Here is a 19838-nt window from a genome sequence, read left to right on the forward strand (position 1 = left end):
ATTTGGCCACTGATGTCCTAGGATGCTTTGCAGTTCCAACCTGATTAAAAATGAAATTCTATTACACATCTCTGAAGAGATTCAAACCATTGAATAGCAATCGGAAGGAGATTCTGCCAACTGTGAGGCATAAATACTGACAGTTCTAGCTACAAATGTTTCCAATTTTATTTTATTTTTTGGTAGGACAAACTTATAAATTAGAAGGATGTGCCTCAAGAACAGCCTGGGAGCATAAAAAGAAAGTAAATGATAAAGAAGTTCCAGAGCTAGATTATTACAGCACTATAGTGTAGGCAAGCAGAAGCTTTTTAAAAATCAATAAGAAATGTCACTGGCAACCAGTGTGGATTTCAGCGCCAGGCTAGGCAGATCAAAAGGGGCTGAGAAAAGTATTGCAAGAGTTTGAAAGAAATGTGGATGTGCAAAAATAACATCTCTGAACAGCAATTTTTCTTGGTGGCTGGAACAGTGAGTTGTAAGGCATTGGTTGTGGAAACAGCTCTTCATATCCTGCCGTTGGTCAGACTGAGGTTAGCTTCCTCACAGCTTCCTCACTCCTAGGCACGGACATTCATCTCAAAGAAGCCTGAGGAACTCAGGTGCCAACATCCATTTGATTTCAGTAGGGGTTGGTTGCTTGAATGTTGATTCCTATAAAAAAGCCAAATTCCCTAAAATTCTACACTGCATGATACATATGCAGCAATCTGCAAATCACAGAGCTGGTAGGGGTAGAGGAGATAAGATCTTGCTAGCTTGAACTCAAAACAGCTCTGACTTCTTTAAAACTATGTTTCTTGCAAATTAGTCCACAGGTAATCCATAACCTTTAATAACCCCCACAAAAATCAGAGAAAATGCAACTGTTGGGACAGAAGTAACTGATTACACAGAATCAGGACAGGAGGGCAGTCCCAGAAATACGAAGCAAATAGGAAGCAGGGGAGGGAAATTCAGTAACAGGGAAGCTACGTTATCTGTCTATGTCATAGGACCTACCATGTATGTGTGTATATATATAAGTATTTATTTTTATATTTATGTATGCGTATGTTACAGAAAATCCCTGGTTTATAGACATGCAAATAGGGCAGGTATCTGCATTGCCCCAGCAATAGCAGAGGCCACCCGGCATAGCAGAGCAGCCTGTGATCTGGCTGCGGTAGGGGAGTTAACGTGACAACTGCCTGGTGTCAGGCCATGCTGAGTGACAGCACGGGGACGGCTGGCTGAGCTCCGGGTATGCCAGGTATCAACCCTGGTAGCAGCTTTCCTCTTCTCACAATAAAAGCTCTTTTGTTTATTTCCCTAATTAGGCTCAGGAGTCTTCATGAAGAGGGAAGAAACTGTCTGCTAAGACTGGGTAAGAGGAGTTATTTCATATTCCCAGAGCTGGGATGAGACTAAAACTATGAGATCTTGATGCTTTGTGTTCATTTCCAGGAAGGCCCCCTAGACATTATAAGCACAGCTTTGGTTGTTTTTAACACACATGGCAATAAAGTTAAATATATAATGAGATGATTTAAATACCTCAGATTTTTAGGAAGTTTGAAATTTAGATCAGGATACAGATTTAAATGGAACTTTAGCAGTGATGGGAAATGTTCAAATTTTTTTTTCCCTTTGTCATTTCTCATCTTTATGCAACTCTGTTCTTGCATCAAGCCAGACTGAGAAACAGAAGTGTCAATAAGGAATCATTTTCTCCTGAGATTTCTGCCCCATTTTTACAGACCTGCAAAATCTCCATGGGTTGATTAAGCAGCCAAACACCAGTTTGCAGGGCATCGTTACAGATTTGGGGATGCATAAAATGCATAAAGCTTCATTTTTCAGTATTTTCCATAATTATCTGTTTCCTGTTGGCTTTATAAACTTCAGGCCTCTTTTCTTTAACACATATTTTCATTTTCAAATGAACATACTGTTGAAATAGAATCTGCACCTGTAGAGTGAATATCCAGTCCTGAACTGTATCTCTATCTTCAGAAAATTATATAAGAAAACAGAAGAAACCTCTGAAACTATAAGATAAAGCCTTTGAAAATTAAAGAAAAAAAAAATCTACAAAACTAACAATAAACAACCAATGCAATATGTTCTGATGTAAAGTTTCATTGAAAATTGGAATTATTCTCTGAAAGTCCAAGCGTTGTTCTTTTGTCTTTAAAAATTACGCATTACCTTGGTCAGCAAGGATCTCCAAAATATATTTACCTATTATTATTATTAAAAGAACATCTCTTTGAACAAACCAGTGCCATTTAAATTACAGATCTATTTTTTGCTACCTTTGCAATGTTGATGTTTACAAGTACAGCCATGCAAAATGACTTGGACAAATGACACATGCTCTATTGGGTTTCAACACCAAGTTGTATCATATGGGAAAGAAAAGTTGCTTGTAACAGGGGCACAGACAACATACCTCAGTTTCATAATCTGCAGAATGATGATAAGGGTAACGACTTTTTTTCTGAGCTGAGCAATAACGACTAAATATTAAGAGTGTGCTTTTATTTCTGTACTGCTGTGACTAGACCAGCTTAAGGGTGAACAAACTCATCTCGCAGTAGAACTGCCTAATAACAGGGTGGATTATGCTCATTTTTCATGGGAATAGCTATGGTCTGATGAAGCACATGCCCAAGATGGGACCATAACCATACCAGGGATGGTATACTACATGTCTCTATTGATACAAGTGGTGTGCTTTGTTTTGCATTGTAAAAATGTCCTGAAAATGTTCTCAAGTGAAATCCTGGCTCCTGGAAGTCAGTGGGAGATTTGCTATTCACTCCCAGTGCAGGCAGGACTTCCCCTGAGGCCCTCAGGGGGTATGATTTGTTAATTTAAAAGCAATCCAGTGTTACTGAGTGGAATTCATCGTTTGGTTGGAAGTAAAATCTCATGATTTTTGGAATGAAGAAGGAAGAATCATCCCTTACAGTTTAATGTCTACACACTGAGCCTTTGACAGCTGAAGCTAAGAATTGGTGGGGACTCTTTTTTTCTTTAATGACATGTTATGGATGCAGGTCACACAGTCTTTGTCTTCAGGAACTAAGAAACCTCCATGTGCACAAGCAGCAGAGACTGAGTCTCTCCAGCAGTTGCCTTGGTCTTAGTCCTTTCCATCAACATCTAGTTCCCTGACTTCAACTCAGAGTGCTTGTTTATTTGGGTTGCTTCTTTTCGTTGGCATTTCATTCGTAAGTAGCTGCATGAGGAAAAGAAAAGCCATCCCATGGCCTGGCACTACTGTGATTCAGCAAATGCACAGAGCAAGTGCTTACGCTGTGTGCATGGTTATGTACTCCTTTGGGAACAGAGGAGCTACGTGTACATATGCATATGTGTTTGTACATATTTACAGGTTGGCACACACTGATAAACAAACATGTGCCTACACATTTTTGTGTGCATGCAGAAACCCAATGCCAGTGTTTCGCAATGCAGAGGGCTTATGTCCCCAAAGTTAGGTGAGGCGATTGTATGGTACAAATAAAAACAATTCTATCCACAGGGCTCAGCTCTGAAACATAGCTTTAGATTCCTAATTCCCTCATGTTAGTTTTGCTCCTGTCTGCCAGATGTTAATTGTGCTGGATCAATTATTAATACTTGTATTTTGCCATTGCTGAGAGAACCTGATGGAAAACAGTGTTTTACTGTGTCACATGCTCCCTGGAAGAGATCACAATTGTCTCTGAACAACTCACTATCTAATTACACCAGAGGGTAAACTGAGGCAGAGGATCAGCCTGGTCCCAGCAGAATTAGAAGCTGTATCTCTCCACGTGGAAGCTTGTTCTGTCTCTACCCATTCCTAAAATGTACTGTCTCTTCTCTAGGATTAACAGCCACTTTTTGGCTCATGAACTTAGAACATGGATGCAGTTAAGTTCTTCCTGTAGTTTATCTCCAGTACCTTTAAATGCTGCTTTGTCTCAGAAGGTAGATATCCAGTAGATATGAGGTTAATCAGGAATCAGTTGTCCCAGGGAAAATAAGACACAAGTTCTTTATTTTGGGAAAGATTTTGATTAAGAAAATAGCACACATTCTCATCACTTTTCCTTTCCTTATTCTGGGGACCATGCAGCCTATTTGCAATTAAATTGAGTCTAGTTACCCTCCAAAGTGAAAGGAAGCTGTTCTGAAAATTAGTAGTATGACTTTCTCTACCTTTTGACAAATTATTTTCTAATGAAAAACATCTGCTCAGGCTAAGAAGGTTCACTCATCTTTACTTCCGCCTCATGCAAATAGATTTTGTTTAGCATATTGCAAAAAGGTGCTTTGGTCATACAGCCAAAAGGGATAGGAAGGCACTGATACAAAGAAGCAATGCTGTGAGTGGAATATAATTCCCCCCCCCCCCCCCCCCCATTTAATTATCCTTTTTCTTTATAACAGGTGTAATGAGCACAACACCTGATGGCTAATGATAATCCAGATGGCTTGGAATTGTATCTCCATATGCTGCATGACTTAATGCAGAACAAAGCTGAGGTTAACTCTATGTGGGCTGAAGAAACAAACTCTACTGTTTGTTTTGGAGGTTTATTTTAGCAAATAAGGTAGAAATCAAAGGAGACTCCCAGAGATATTTGGTTAACAGGGTGATGTGGAAGGCATCCCTTCCAGACTTGAGCCCAAATCATGGGCAGAGAAGAGTGTACTCTTCCAGAGACTGCAGGGCTCTGTTTTGCCTGACGACACCTTCTCAAGTCTGGATTTAGTGCTGGCAGAGGTTTGTGGTCTGCCGTGACTAGTTGAAGCCCAAATCCTGAATGCAGCTCTGTGTGCTAAGGGTGCAGACTCAGTTGGTTCAAGCGGCTTGGTGGTGCACATTGGCTTCTGGGAATACTAACTTTATTGTGCTCCTCTCTTTCAGAAGAGCTGGGTATTCTGGTAGTGTAGTTCTGATTTGCACTAATGGGACCTGTCCTGGTTCATGACATTTTAGGGCCTGTTACTGCTCTGTCAATCTTGAGGGTGTTTCTTCTGTTCTATTTCACCAAACTGGGACCACAGTCAGGCTACAATGACATGCAGAAATATTTCTGGAGCTATACCTGTACCTTTGAAGTAATCACAGCTGGAACCAGACTAACATGAATGTTTTCTCCTTAGGGAAAAGTTAATCTGTAAGTCCTAAGGATTCTTTATACAGGGAAGTGGCATCATTGTCCTCATGTTATGAAAGGGGAAACTGGAGCAGACTGTCTCTGATTCAGCTAAGCACTAAAGCTCCACGGGACGTAAGCACATGCTTTCGTGTTTTGCTAAACTGGTACCATGCAGAGACATCATGATTTGCCCAGAGTCACACAGTGAGCTGAAAATAGGAATCAGGAGTTCTTTGGACAACTATTGCAGCTATTTACGTTTGACAGGTTTTCTTTCTGTGCTGCCCAGAGGACAGAAACATTTTTCTTTTAAAACAGAAGCAAAGGTGCCTTAGTAAATATTGTGAAATTCTGGAAAACAGATTTGTAGCTTGCGCTAGGAGGTCAGGAACTGTTTCTCTAGATCAACACTAGCATCTAGTAAGTTTTGGAAAAGTTTTCAACTGAGGTGACTTAGTGTTGCTGTTGTTCAATCCCAAGCCTGGCACAGATAGCCTGGCATCAGTTGACTTGTCAAGAAGGATTTCTGGTGCATTTCAAGCAGAGATTCCTCTTTCTTTCTTAGGACATGGATGAATTTCTAGGTTGAGAAGGGAAATAAATCTCTGTTACTTAATATTCACTCAACTTGGGGCTGATCCTGGGATCTGGTTTGTAACAGTGATTTGATCACAGTGAAAATGTTTCCTTTCCACCCCTGGGAATAACGTGCAGCCCATATACCTCACCAGAGGAAAATGTCAGCCTTGTTTGTGTATTTATGCTATTTCCTCCTAGCAAGGACTTAGCCTTGGTAGAAGCCAGCATCATGAGTTTCATACTCACAGCCAATTTCTTCCCCATCTGAATCAATGTCTGACAGCATGTACAGAAAAAAGTGTGGCCTTTGCGTTGAGTCTTCACATTTCTTGAACAAGGAATGATTTCAGTGGATACAAACCTACATGCGGAGTAGTAAAATTCATACCTGCAAAGAGACACAGCCCGATATTTTTGTGGGGTGCCATCAATTTTCTTCTATAGGTAGTCAACAAAACAGAGTAAATGCAGACAGTCTTCCCTGTTCTCCTCCCATGGCACACTGTAGTTTAAATAGCTCTTGGCCTTGGGATATGAAAGAATTTAATCTTAATTCAGGAGAATGTATATTGTGGGGGTAGGCTGAAGTGAAATTTTTAGATTGCTGTTTCTGTGATTGCCAGGGACTGATTCAGAGGGTCTTTCCAGTTGTTTTTATTGAAGGATGTATGTAATTTACCTCAAGAAAAAGACACTATGCACATTTTCATTTCATACCTGACAGAAAGCCAGGGCAAGATGAATACCTCCTACTAATGTTAAAAAAGTAACAAGTAGGTGAAAAAGCTTTTGCTCTTCTTCGTCTCATAAGTAGCTGATGATGCTGTTAGAGGACAAATGTTTCTACAGTAGAGGCTGTAATACAGGAGATTATGGATTTAAACCATTCTGTTGGCTCGAGGGACCACTCACTATTGTGCTCTGGATGTCAGGAGCTGCAAAGAGTGCTGCTGAGGCAAAGATAGCAGTACTCAGCATCTGCGTTTGCATTCAGCTTTGCAAATGCTGGATCAGATCCCCTGGCTGATGGTGATGACTGCAGGTCTCCTGAAGTTACAGAGCTCCACCAGTTTACTCACGTGGGGTATCTAGCCCATGTTCTGCAACCTGCCAGCCTGGATGATGTGATTAGCCCCTTGTTGCCAGAGGAAAAGTGTCTCTCAGAAGCCTGGAGAGGCCTCCATCATAAGACCAGGTGAATTCTCCAGATGCGATGCCCTCATAACATTCCCTAACGCTAAAGCATGGAAAAGAATGAAATGAGGAAAAGGAGTGGTATTGCTGCAGAAAAAAGAAAAGAAAAGAAATTTGAGAACTGTGGTTCATGCAGGCAGAAAATGGGGGACCCAAGACAGGAAGTGAAGGGCTAGATTTTCCAGAGCACGTAAGCATGTTGGGCACTTCATTCCCACCTTAGGCCTGGCACTTGACTGCTGTGTGAAGAAGGGAAGTAAAAGCAATAGTAGTGAAGGAATAATTCCCTCAAACCTCTCTGACAGGGCCAACATGCCGAGGCTGCGTGAGCTCTTCATACCTGTAGCAGGGAGGCACAACCCTTCTGCAGCAAGCCAAGCCTCAGGCTGGACTTGTCTCTGCTGTGCCTCTGGGTTTTGGAAGGAAGGTTTTTGTAGGCTTGTCCTATCAATGAGATGAGGGTTGAGAGACACTTTTGCATGCCTTCACCTTTTTTCCTCCCTGTTAGAGGGTAACATTGTCTCTCTGGGATCCAGCATGTCTTCAGCCTTGGGGTGGCAGCATTCGGCTTTGCCTGCACTTCTGGGAAACCCAGTGCTTGCTCTGCTCCTTCTAGGTGCCTGAATAGCTTTGGAAATGTGGCCTGGAGAGACATGGACTACATGATGCAGTTTTCAGCAGTGATACTCAAACTACAGATCAGGAAGAAAATGAAATACCAAGGACCACCTCACAGCAGGCACTCTGGAGACTTTGTGAAGCTAAATTGCACAGACCAAGCAGGGATGCTGACTGAGTGAATGCAGACAAAACATAAGGCACCCAGGCAATGAAAGAAAGAAATGAAGCTAAACAGAGGTGGAGCTGCTGCTGAAGCACAATAAAAAATATACTCAGACACTACCTGTGGTTAATGCAGGTGGAGCTATGGGGGATCTCACTGCACTCCTTTCTCCTCTGCTTCAAGTGCTTATTTACCCAGGTGAAACAGGGATGACATCCTCTTTATGAGAGCTACGAGTAATTTTAGATCTGTTTAAACAAGTATTAGGGAGGTATTGAGATGATAGCAGGGAGATTAGATGGTCACTGAGTACCGTCAGGAGAGCTGGGCCTACACAAATTCCTCATATCTACAACAGAGCTCTTCAGAACACTTAGAAATAAATATATTTTCAAGCTATATTTTCCCCCTTTCATAAAATTGGATGTTCACAGAAAAAAAACAGGTTAGGCATTCAGACTAGTTGTTACTCCTGTATAGTGAAACTCACTGCTGAGCAAAATGCATGGCCAGGGTTGGACCTGTTTGTTGAGTTTAGGAGGAGCAGTACACAGCCTTGCACTCGTCCTGTCCCTGTAAAGCCAACAGCTTGCCTTCTGCAGATCTCAGAGTACGTAACAGCCGGAGGTTGTTTGCATCGCCTCTAGGGGAAACTGGGAAGTAGTGTGGCTGGGTGGAAAGACACAATAGTTATGTCGTAGAGACAGTAGGAAAATCTGGTCTCCTGACTCCCAGGATATCATCACGCATGGTGTGAACTATCTGTGGTTTGCAAAGGGCATCTTAGGTTTCCATCACTGTAAGCCCACAGAGCTGAAGGGACTCTGACGTTGGAGAGGTTCAGTCTCATTTTGTCCAGCTAACTGGAATTCATCCTTGCAAAAAGGGGCAGGCACAAGAAATGGGCTCTGTGGGAATAAACCACAACCTTGTTCTGCCTCCAGATTCTCTCAGTGTCAGATCTGTGCCCCATAGAAGAGTAATCTCACAGTTTCACCAAAGATCAGGTACCACCCCTCCTGCCTAGCAGCGTTAAGGCAGCTTGGTTGTTTAGCCATTAGCCACAGAGGAATACGATGGCGGTGTCAAACCTGATCAGTTTTAGCTTTCCAACACTAAAATAAGTTTAGCTGGGGTCATCTTTTAGCAGACACTTGAAGTATGACTCAAACTTGCAGTTTTGGGACGTTAAAAAGAACCCCATAACCACTGTGCACCCAGTCCTATCCTGCTGCGTCTCACAGCTCTTGGCTTTTACTGTTGCCGTATTGACAACACAGGCACTTCCAGATTATTTATCCTGCCTGTGCTTTTTCATTTAACATCTCACAAAGTCCATTACCCTCAGTGCCACTTCCAATTGGCATTTGAATTTAAGGTGAAATCTAGACCTTGTAAGAAATAGGTTATTTTGTTCTTCCTCAGATGGTTCTGTCTCCTACGCAGTGTCACTTTGGCTGATTCATTTATACAACCTGACAAAAATCTCCCAATTTTTCATGAACGACTTCTCTGTGAGTGTCACACTGAATTTGCTCAGTCGAACAATGTGTATCTACCAGTGAACTGGAGAACAAAGTGCTAAAGCTAGATGGGGAAACCATCCTAAGATAATGTTTCCTTTCCTACTTTCCCCCTCCTGAAAGGAGGTTTTTTCCCTGTTATTTCTGTTCCTGTTGTCCTGTTTGTGTACATGCCTACATTGAATTGCATTCTTACACCTCTGCCTTAGGCTGATACTACATTGACCTCAGCTAGCTGTGCGAGACAGGCCTTCTGCCCATTATACGTCCACAGCATGTTAAATTTTAGTTACATGTTTGTTGCCACATTAACAAAAAAAGAAAAAAAGGATTAACTCTTCTGGCTATCAGTGTGAATACTTTTACATATACAACCTGCCTTTGACTGCAGTGGGATAAAACCTCCACACATCTCAAAAGAGCAAAGAGTAAACTCAGTAACACCAGAATCAGATTTGGCTTGGGTCAGGTAGATGTCACAAGGTCTGATAGTCACCTGAATATTCTCTGATTCCCCCCCAAGCTTGCAATCTCAACCTGATAATCTCATCAAACATAAGGTATTCACTTAATGCTGGCAGTGGCAACAAAGGGTAGTGGGCAGAGCATGGGATTAGGGGGTACGAGACTTGCATCTGTGTCCCACTCTGTCATCCACAGGTGGATCCAGGCAGTGCCACTTGACCTGTGTGTGATTATGTGTCAACCCCAACATCTGCAGAACAACTTGTGTCTATGAGGAGAGGATGTGGGTGCCAGGAGGAGCACTGTGGGTTAATCAGGGTACTCCTGCCTCAGAAGCAGTCTGTGTGGCTTGATGACTCAAGGGTAAGGACGTGGTCCTGCCCTTCAGAACGTTCTCTCTTTGGGGAAAAGGCGATAGGATGGACAGACAGGCGTCAGATACATGTTGTGAGCTGTATTGGGGTTGTGCTGGGTAAGTGAAAATTGGTCCGTCTGCAACTGGAGGAGTTTCCCTGCTTTGACTTACCACAGCAGCACAGCCCAGCAGGCTCTGCGGGAAGCAAGGCTATGTGGAATAGTGGTGTCTCACCACTTTATAACCAGCCACCTCATTTAGTGTATAAGATTATTTATTTTGATACATAATTATATGGGTTGATACTTTAGTCAGCAATTAATTAATCCTAATTGGATGTAAATTAATTAGGAGCACAGTTTGTCAAATTCAGTTTGGTCTTACCCAACTCCACTCTCCCCTGGAGCAAAATCGAAGCTGTTGGCCCCAATCCAGGATGGCAGTACTGTTCAGCATGAGTGTAACACAGGGCCATACCCGATGCAGCTACAAGGTACAGCGGAGGTCTTGGGGTAGACGTTGTACTTTCTTGTTCAGAAGTGATTGTTGTTAAGAAGAGGTGTTCTAGGGGATACTGCTTATGAGAAATGAATCCAGACAGCTGAGCTAATACTGAGTAAAGAAGAGAATTAAGATAGGAAGGAGAGAGGTGAAACAATCCCCTTCCATATTTAATCACTGAACAAAACCCAATCATTGTAGATAAGATCTGTATGGCCAGGAGACATTAGAACGATGTCATGCTTTATTCTTCCATGTATCATTTTGTCTTTATAGTAAACCTTGTTTTTATTACTGTTTCCTATGAAGTTCAGCTCAAATGATAGTATCATGTGCTAGATGTGGTTCATATGCAGCAAGAATAACTACTAAACCACCTCAATTCCAGCACTCTCGAGATTACACTGGCAGGGGGTGAAAAAAGATACAGGGGGAAGAAGAACTATATCTTCTCTGTTTCAGCACTGGGGAAATGGTAATTTAATTTGTGCTGACATGGCATGCAGTGAGCAGTGTCGCGGGATGACATTATTCATAGAATCATAGAATCATGGACTGGTTTGGGTTGGAAGGGACCTCAAAGCCCACCCAGTGCCACCCCCTGCCATGGGCAGGGACACCCTCCACTAGCCCAGGTTGCCCAAAGCCCCATCCAACCTGGCCTTGGACACTGCCAGGGAGCCAGGGGCAGCCACAGCTTCTCTGGGCAACCTGTGCCAGGGCCTCAGCACCCTCACAGGGAAGGATTTCTGCCTCACATCTCATCTCCATCTCCCCTCCTGCAGCTTCAGGCCATTCCCCTTGTCCTGTCACTCCCTGCCCCTGTCACCAGTCCCTCTCCAGCTTTCCTGTAGGCCTTTTTAGGGACTGGAAGGTGCCATAATGAGCCTTAGTCCAGAGCCAGATTAGGATATTTCTTACCAAACTTCAGCTATTTAAACATCAGGTGTGTTGTCCAGACAAGTGATCACAGCACCATCTGTAGCTAACAGAAAGAGAGGGTGATGCACGTGTTTGGTGGGAATGAGTTACCCTCCTGGACATGCTGACCTCTCTGCTGATGGCAGAAGGAGCCCACACAACCCATCTAAACTACACATCCCAGCATTCAGACAGCTAATGTGAGGTGAGCTGGAGGCCTCCTGCCTATGTACACTTGCTTACCCCTCAGGAAGGAACAGCTAAAAATGGGACAATTGAAGCAACAGGATTAATGGAAGAAGATGCCTGTTGTGGAAGCAAATGCAGATAGGATATTTCTGCTCTGCAGCTACTATTCTAGAAATACTTGTGCACTCTCGCCCCTGGGAGCTTGTCTGTGTGCTCATATATTAAATGATCAAAGCAATGCTCCAATATTTCAGGTGGAAAATCATGAAGGCAATCAGCATATGCTCAGCTCAGTGAATCGGATGTGTCCTGTATGCATCAGGCATCCAGGACACAGTTGATCTGGGTATGAACAGTGGTGCTCTGTACAGGATTTCTGGGGATCGGGCAGCCTGGTTAGGGCTTTTGTTCCAGCTGAGCTGCTGGACACAGCAATCTCAGACAAAGGTCACATTTCTTTTTCCGAACAGGTAAGAGGCTGGCCATGTGATGCATTCAAATGTAGGACAAGATTTTGTAAAATAATTTAATATCCTTATATGCTAAAGGACCTTTAATAATTTAGTCTTCAAGGGATCAGTCTCACTGATTGCAGAGCCCAGCATTAATCTGACCTTTTCTTATTCTTCATCCAGTAACTCATCTGGGGAGGCTATTCTTGCAGTGTTTAGTAGGTGTCTATTCTTATTTAATCTGTCTTCCAGATCAAAGTTCTTCAGAATAAATTTTTCTGTGTTAGTTGTGAGATATTAAAAAATGAAGTAAAATAAAGCAAAGAACGTTGATTTTCCAGTCAAGCCTGAAAATCAGCTCCACTTGTGTGCATTTCCAAAATATATCACTGCAGTGCCAATCATCTAAAGCAAGAGGGGGGAAAAATGTCAGCAAAATTCACTAGATGCACAGAGTCATTGAATAGATTCATGGGCAGCCTACTGTAATGGCAAGTTTGCAGGGGCTATCAAAACTCTTTATACATCAAGCTAAAAAATGACAAAGACACTGAAAAGAATGATTTGTGCTTTGAACCAGAGGATGGTTGGGACCGCTCCACCAAAAGAAGAATGTAATCTTGTAAAAATATGTAGTTAACCCTACAGTCTTTGTCAGACAGGTGTATCTATAGAAGAGCCACAAATCACCATGGAGAGAAATTGATTGATCTCTCGGACTTTGATGATGTAAATCTTTTTCATTTAAATTACATTGGACCATTGGACGTGAGGACACTTAGAAGAGTAACAAAACTGCCAAGTAGAGCTGACATAAACCCAAATGGCCAAACTCAATTATGAATTGTCAGGTGGAGACAAGCCCATCCAAATGCATTCTAACACCCGACACATCCTAGCCATGGACTCCGTTTGCACAGCGAAGCATGGAGTTCTGCACAGAATAAAGGACACGCTGCAAGAGGGAGCTGCGACCTGGGCATTAGTACTCGGGAGGCAATGAGTCTATGTGCTGCAGACAGCAGGCAGCAATTACTATGTAAATCATATGTGCGCACATGAGAAGAGGAGACTAGACCTCTTGTCTTGCTGAAGGCACACGCATGGGGAGCAGATCACTTACTGTGCTGTGTGTTTGCTATTAGGCAGCAATAGTTCTTTCTTCCCATCCATCTTAAGCTGAAAACTGATTTTCACTATGCATTGTCTGGATTTCTTTAGTTATTGGAAACCCATGGTTTTCTTTCCTTTCCCGCTGTATCTAGGACTGGCACCTCAGCTATAACAACATGTTATGAAAATGATTTGAAACAGTTGTAGCTGTAACTCTCCTCACTGGGAGCTTCTATTTGTCAAAATCTTGTAGCTCAAGCCAACTTTTACCTAAAGCTCTTAAGTAGAAAACATAGGGGAATAGTTGCCAGTTAAAACTTCTGGGACTTCTGCTCCTTAGTCCTACCCTAACTACAGACTCTGTAACGAATGCTCTGTGATACCGTGAGGAAAACTGTGTTGGGTCACTTCCCACTTAGATGTATTTCTTCGTGAGCTGGTCCCCTTAGTCCCGCTGTGTTTCCCACACAGGTGCAGTTGTACATCTCCTCTGGATGTGCTGTCCTCCCTGTCAGATTGTGATACCTCAGCCAGAATTTCGCCACAGCCTCCAGCAAGTCATGATGGCTGTCAGGTTCTCTGGGCTGGTTAGTTAGCTAAGAACAGCATTTTAAGCTCTCATTTTTGACCCACTGGTTGTAAATATAAGTACAGCTTCATAGAGAGGAGATACAAAGCTTGGAGAAGTTATGACCTGCTTCACAGAGGTACACTAAGGAGGGTAAAGTGAATAACCTAGTGAGAAGAGAAAAATGGTCCTGAATTTTAAATGACTAAAGAGATTTTCAAAAAAGGAAGGAATAAGTAAGAAAGTGAGAAATAAACCATTGATATTAAGGTCATCTTGTTCAACAAACCTCCTCAGCCCTTTGGATTGACGGAATCAGGTATTTGGAGAGACCTGAATAGCTCAAATTTACTGCTGACACCAAGCAAATTAAAAGGCTAGCTGGAGCATCCTGGAAAGATCGTTTATCAATGACAGTGTTGCTGAAGGTAAGATGGAGATGAAACGAGGATCACGGCAAATGCAGGACATAAACATTTATTCCTTCCTCTGGGCTACTCACTTCACATCATCTACTGTTAGCTCCATGTGCGCATCTAACTAACTTTCCTGGGTGCCAGGACAGCTGAGAACTTAGTGATCACCTCGTTTGTACCCTCAAACTCTTCATGTCTGGATCTGCAGATTGGGGTATGGCAAGGGAAAGTGATGAGCCATTTGCAGAGTTCAGATCTCGTTCTCAGTACACTTAACTCCTGATGACAAATGGATAACAGTTCTGTATAACAGCAGCTTTCAAGATTTCTGGATGTGTTTTTTTCTTACAAGGTAGGGCCAAAATCAGTGTGGTTTTTTCTTACAAGGTAGGACCAAAATCAAATCAGTTCAGAATAATCAACAAAATAGGTATAAGAGGAACTAAACAAACAACTGTGGGAGGGAATATGAAAAGATGATTACTTTGAATGGTGAAATACACATTTTCTTTTGGAAACACAGTGGTGATAGCTCAGGAGAGCTGCTTGTTTAGTTACCTTGTGTCCTCCCTCTGCTCTTCTCACATGCTACAGAACATATCAAAACCTTGAAGAGAGGAGACCATACACCTTTGTAATGCAAAGGCATCACAGCAGAGGTTCATCATCGCAGATGTAGCCTGTGGTGATAAAGAGGAATGTCTCTGACCAGCCCTGCTCACAAGACAAAGGGTAGGGCCATATGAAAGACCAACAGAGGGTGAGACCAGATCCCAGCCTGGCCCAGCCCATATTAATCCAAGTTTTATGAATCTGCAACTGTGCATTACTGATGCAGTCTTTGAAAGCAGCTTCAGATTTTGCCCTCTCTCACCTTGGTCCTTGCACTTGTTCCCATCCTTGGTGATGCAGAGCAGTGAAATGGCTGAGCTTAGGAAAAAAATGATGAACAACAAATGGCTCTTGGCAGGGTTTTTCTATTTTGGTGTCAGATTGGTCCTTTGACCGTCAAACCACCACTCAGAACTGCCACCCCTTGATCAAATCACACACTGCCTGTGATTTCACATGAAAGGACATCTATCCTTGCTGTAACTCTCCCGAAGCTAAGAACTTGCCCTGGAAGGGCCTTTGGCTCAGTATTCATCAATTCAGAACTGGCAGGATTAATTTGAAACCACTGGATTATTTCTCCACTTAGGATCATGCCTAGACTTAAGTAAATGACTGCAGGTTTTGCTTGTCAGATTTTGTGCTTGAAGCCCCATCATGATCTAAAATAATGAGGAGGAATGAACTAAGATAAGCCCATCTTACTTCGCAAATCCATGCCACTCAGCAGCAGAAGAGGGACAGGAGACTTAAGTCAGGTTTGTGAGGTGTGCAGAGTACCTGTTCCTATGCCAGGAGTTTGATGGCCAACTTGAGCTCCTTTCTGCCACACAGGGGCTCGTTACCAAGGTAGTGTCACTCTGGAATCATCTCATAGCTGAACAAAGCTTTTGCTGATTGATGTCTGATTTGCTCTGTGTTTATCACAACTGAAACAGTAATAAAACTGCTTTCATTTGCACCAGGAGGGACTTGGGATGTAAACCGTTTCATGGTTTCAAGGAACCTTTCTTCATTCTTCCCAGTAATTATGCCCAGGAGGGTGAAAAGCATTTGAATTGCATAAGACGTATGCCATTGTACATGACAATTCCTATTTTATAAAGCATTTCATAACCCCTACAGGAAAATAATGCTCAGTCTATATTTAAGTAGGGAAGCTAGCTAAAAGATTCTAAAGGGAGTGAAATATGGAGTTTTGTGGTGAAATGTGGCAATGTGGAGAGAAAACAGTCAGGATCCTTCTTCCCACTTCGAATTCTGGAGTTTCCGACTCAGAACTAGACCTGGAAAACTGAATGTAGTATGTGTGGTGTACAAGAGGGGAAATCCTGCCATGAGGTGGCAGGGACGCTGAATCCAGCTCCAGTCTTAACGTTTGTGAGCAGTTTCTAACCTCTCTGCTTTCCCGCAGGAGAGCAATTAAAAATTTGGTGCTGCAGCCTGGAGCTTTCAAACTTGTATTTTCAGCAAGGCTGTTCTCTTGCGTGCCTTTGCTTTGGTACTTGTTTTGTGGAGATCACGGTATCTTGATAGATCAGGGAGGTGAGGTCTACCTGGTTGCTTTTCACAGATTGCCCTGCTGTTTGGGCTGGACTTCTGGGAGAAATGAGTTCAGGCAGGAATTCAGGTTTGCTGTAACATCACCATCTGTCTTCAGGACCAAGTCCCTTGGAAGACCTTGGCCTAGCTGTTGGGAAGATGTCTTCAGCCCTGGCAGTCAGACACGGCAACACAGAACATATTTCATGCCCAATGCCTTTGTAAGTACTTTGTTGTAAGCAGCTCTCCCTCTGGGAAGAAGCTAATAGATAATGAACAGTAAAAAGTCACTCAAGGAAGGCACATTTGTGCCAGACTGAGAAGCTAAATAGATTAGATCATTAGATGCTCTTCTGTGCTGCCCCTTGCTCCTGGGACACACTTTCTGTCCCACTTGCTGTTAGCTCTTACGTTAGATCACACAAACCACGGTGAGCTCCAGCCACATTCCTGACCAGTGTGTCAGCAAGGACCACACAACAAAATAAGTAGCTGCTTTGGGTTAGATGTTTTTAAAGTTTTTTCTTTAGGGCTTTATTCTTTCTGATTCTGGCTTTTAGTCTTGTCCCACAGGAGAGCAGAAAAAATAACCTTCAGATTCGTAAGTCTTTCTTTTCCCTGCTCCCGGCATCGTGTGTTTTTATCTTCCTTTCTGGGCTGACTGTGAAGAGTTTCAGTGTTAAGTATGCACAGTATTACAGGAAAAGAAAGTGTTTTATTATTAGTTAAGTTGATATTGTGAAATTAGAGATGGAACAACCATTGTGGAAGGACAAATGACATTGTTCCTACTGTCTGATCTGTGCCCCATAATGAATCAGATCTTTTCGTTCCAGAAATCTACTGTCTTTCAGAAATACTGAAGCAATGAAACTAATCAAAAGAAGATGACCAAGGTTTACAGAATTCTCCCCTGTTTCATAATGCAAAAGTCCTTGGGAATGCTACAGACTATTAAATTTCCTTAGTACTAAAGTACACATCAAAGAACAGACGCTCAACACAGTGTCAAAAATGGTGAAAGTACGCTGTAAATCACTGCCTATAATTCACTTTTTTAACAAGGTGCTGTGTATGCTCTGGGAAGAAGGATCTGTGTAGCGTATAATTTCTGATGTAGGAAGGAATCTTTATTGACATTTCTGATGGCACTCTGCACAAAGCCGAGATTACATGGCGATCTAAATTAGGGAAAAATAAAAAAGAAGCTGTGAAAATGACTTGGGCTGTGAACTTTTGGGCAAAGGTATGTACTTTTATTACGTAATTGGACATATCCCATTTGCAGAAGTATTAAGCTCCAAAAATGTGCGAAGTTGTTTTTTAAGTCTCCTAAGGCTGTGGCATAATCACAGAGACTGAATAAGCATGATTTTAAAAGTTACATCAGTTAGAAGTTACTGCTCGTTGCCTGATTTCCAGTAACTGATAATGCATTCCTTGTAAACAGAAAGTAAAACGGAGTCACATAAACCATCTTTATGGCTTCACTTTTTGGTCATAATGTGTTAGAGCCCTGTGCACACAGCCAGTTAGTGTCCTTCCATTGAGCGGTGGTGGAATCCAGAAGCAGAATGTAATTTGTTCAGATGCACTTACTTCTAAAATGAGGATTCAACCAATTTGGTAACTTTTTTGGGTAATTAAAGGAACATGTAACAGGACTATGGTCTTCAGAAGACTAATACAATCAGATGCTTCATTGGTGTCATCTGGGTGGTCAGCTCCCAAATGTGAATCTCTTCTACGCCTAACAAAACTAAAGACAAATATGTTTGTTTCAGAGTTGGACAAGAAAGACAATTAAAAAGTCATAGCCAGGAGGTTGGCAGAGCCAGTAAGATGTATGGGAAGGTCTAGATTTAGAAGCAGAGAGAGGAATGAAAAAAAAAAGACTTTTCCTTGTAAGTAGAGCTTGCTAAAAAGTTTCCTTTTTTTTAATTTCTTTGTTTTACTCTTCTGTTGAAAGATGAAGTGCTGTAGGTGGAGAATGAAGACACACCCCATTAAAATTACCCTGCTTATAAAAAAACAAATGCTGATGTTAAGCATTATGCACCCATTATAATTACCTTGCTTATAAAACCAAATGCTGATGTTAACCATTAAAGTGCAAAGTGTCTGGCGCAAGAAGAGGTTATCTGTTGTGCCTGTTTAATTGTCCCAGAAATTCTAGAGGCAAAAGGGACTGATGCAATCAGATTTAGAGTTAAACTTGCACTCTTAATCCAAACGAACCAGGTTTCAGCAGATGGATGACAATATGTGCAGGAGACAGGGAAGAATAAAGCAACTTGCTGAAATGAAGATCACATGTTGCAAAATCTATTTGAGTGAAACTTAACATCTGCCAGCAAAGACTGCCTAAGGAATCAAAGCGCAGAATCAGGAACAGTTATGAGAGTGCAGGACAGAAATCAGGCACTGGAGGTCATCAGATAAGTTCTCGCAGGCAGGTTTGTGAAGGTTGCAGAGCACCTCCCATGCAGGGAAGTACGCTGGAATCGACGTACTTGGAGTTCTGGTGAGCCCAGGAAGATGAGAAGAGATGCACAAGAGGCTGATTCTCACTAGTTTCACTGCAGTTTCAGTGACAAGCACCTGGGTAGCCTAAAGCCCTCAGAAGGACAAACTGTATGCATGTTAGCCCCAGGGCTCCGAGCCAGCCCATCAGCTTTGCCCTTTTCTCCCCTTTAAAATTCAGAGGACATTAATCTTCTCCACCACTTCTCCTCCTGGCACCCTTTTGGTAGCCAGGGTAGCCATCTTTTTTCCAGGCATTTTAGATCCCAGCATGGATATAGAGAAGTGTCTGAGGGCTAGAGGCTCCACTGGTAGATCGCTCAGAGAATGAATAGGAATGGGTAACTCGAAGTGGATTAATGATGCCTGCAATTGATTGACACTCACTTTCTAACATTTCTTTTGTTCTTGCTATTGCCCAGCTGAGCTGTCTCAGTCACGTTGTGTTCTTAAGATTATTACTTGGAATGCAGTTGAAACCGCTGAAGCTTGGGAAATCCTGCTTGCCAAGCGCTTTTTTATTTAAAGAAAAGAGAAAAGAAAAAGAAGGACAGGAAAAGAAGAAGAAAAAAACCTTATAAGCTTAAAGGAAGCTTAAATAAAACAATGCAGAGAACAAAGGGAGGAGATAATTGGAATTGGGAGGTATATAGAAGTCTTTATCAGAGTTATCAGGACTCTACTAAAGGTTTCACACATGCCTATGAATTTTTCAGGGAGGCAGAATTCCTCATAGCTGCAGAACTCAGTTTCTGTCTTTGATATCACTACTGTCCTGGTATGGCCTGACATTTTAGGACCTGTGGGTTTGTATACTGTCACAGTCTTCCTTCGGAGCTATCACTTGGTGCCATACTCATCCAGAACAGCTGTTCCTAAAGCAGTTTTATTTGGAAGTTCAGGCATTTATATTTGAAAAATGATCCAAAGCCTTCAGCTTAGTAACATCCTGACCTTGCT

The sequence above is a fragment of the Balearica regulorum genome, chromosome 22 (genome assembly GCF_011004875.1).
Source record: "Balearica regulorum gibbericeps isolate bBalReg1 chromosome 22, bBalReg1.pri, whole genome shotgun sequence".
Classification (NCBI taxonomy): Eukaryota; Metazoa; Chordata; class Aves; order Gruiformes; family Gruidae; genus Balearica; species Balearica regulorum.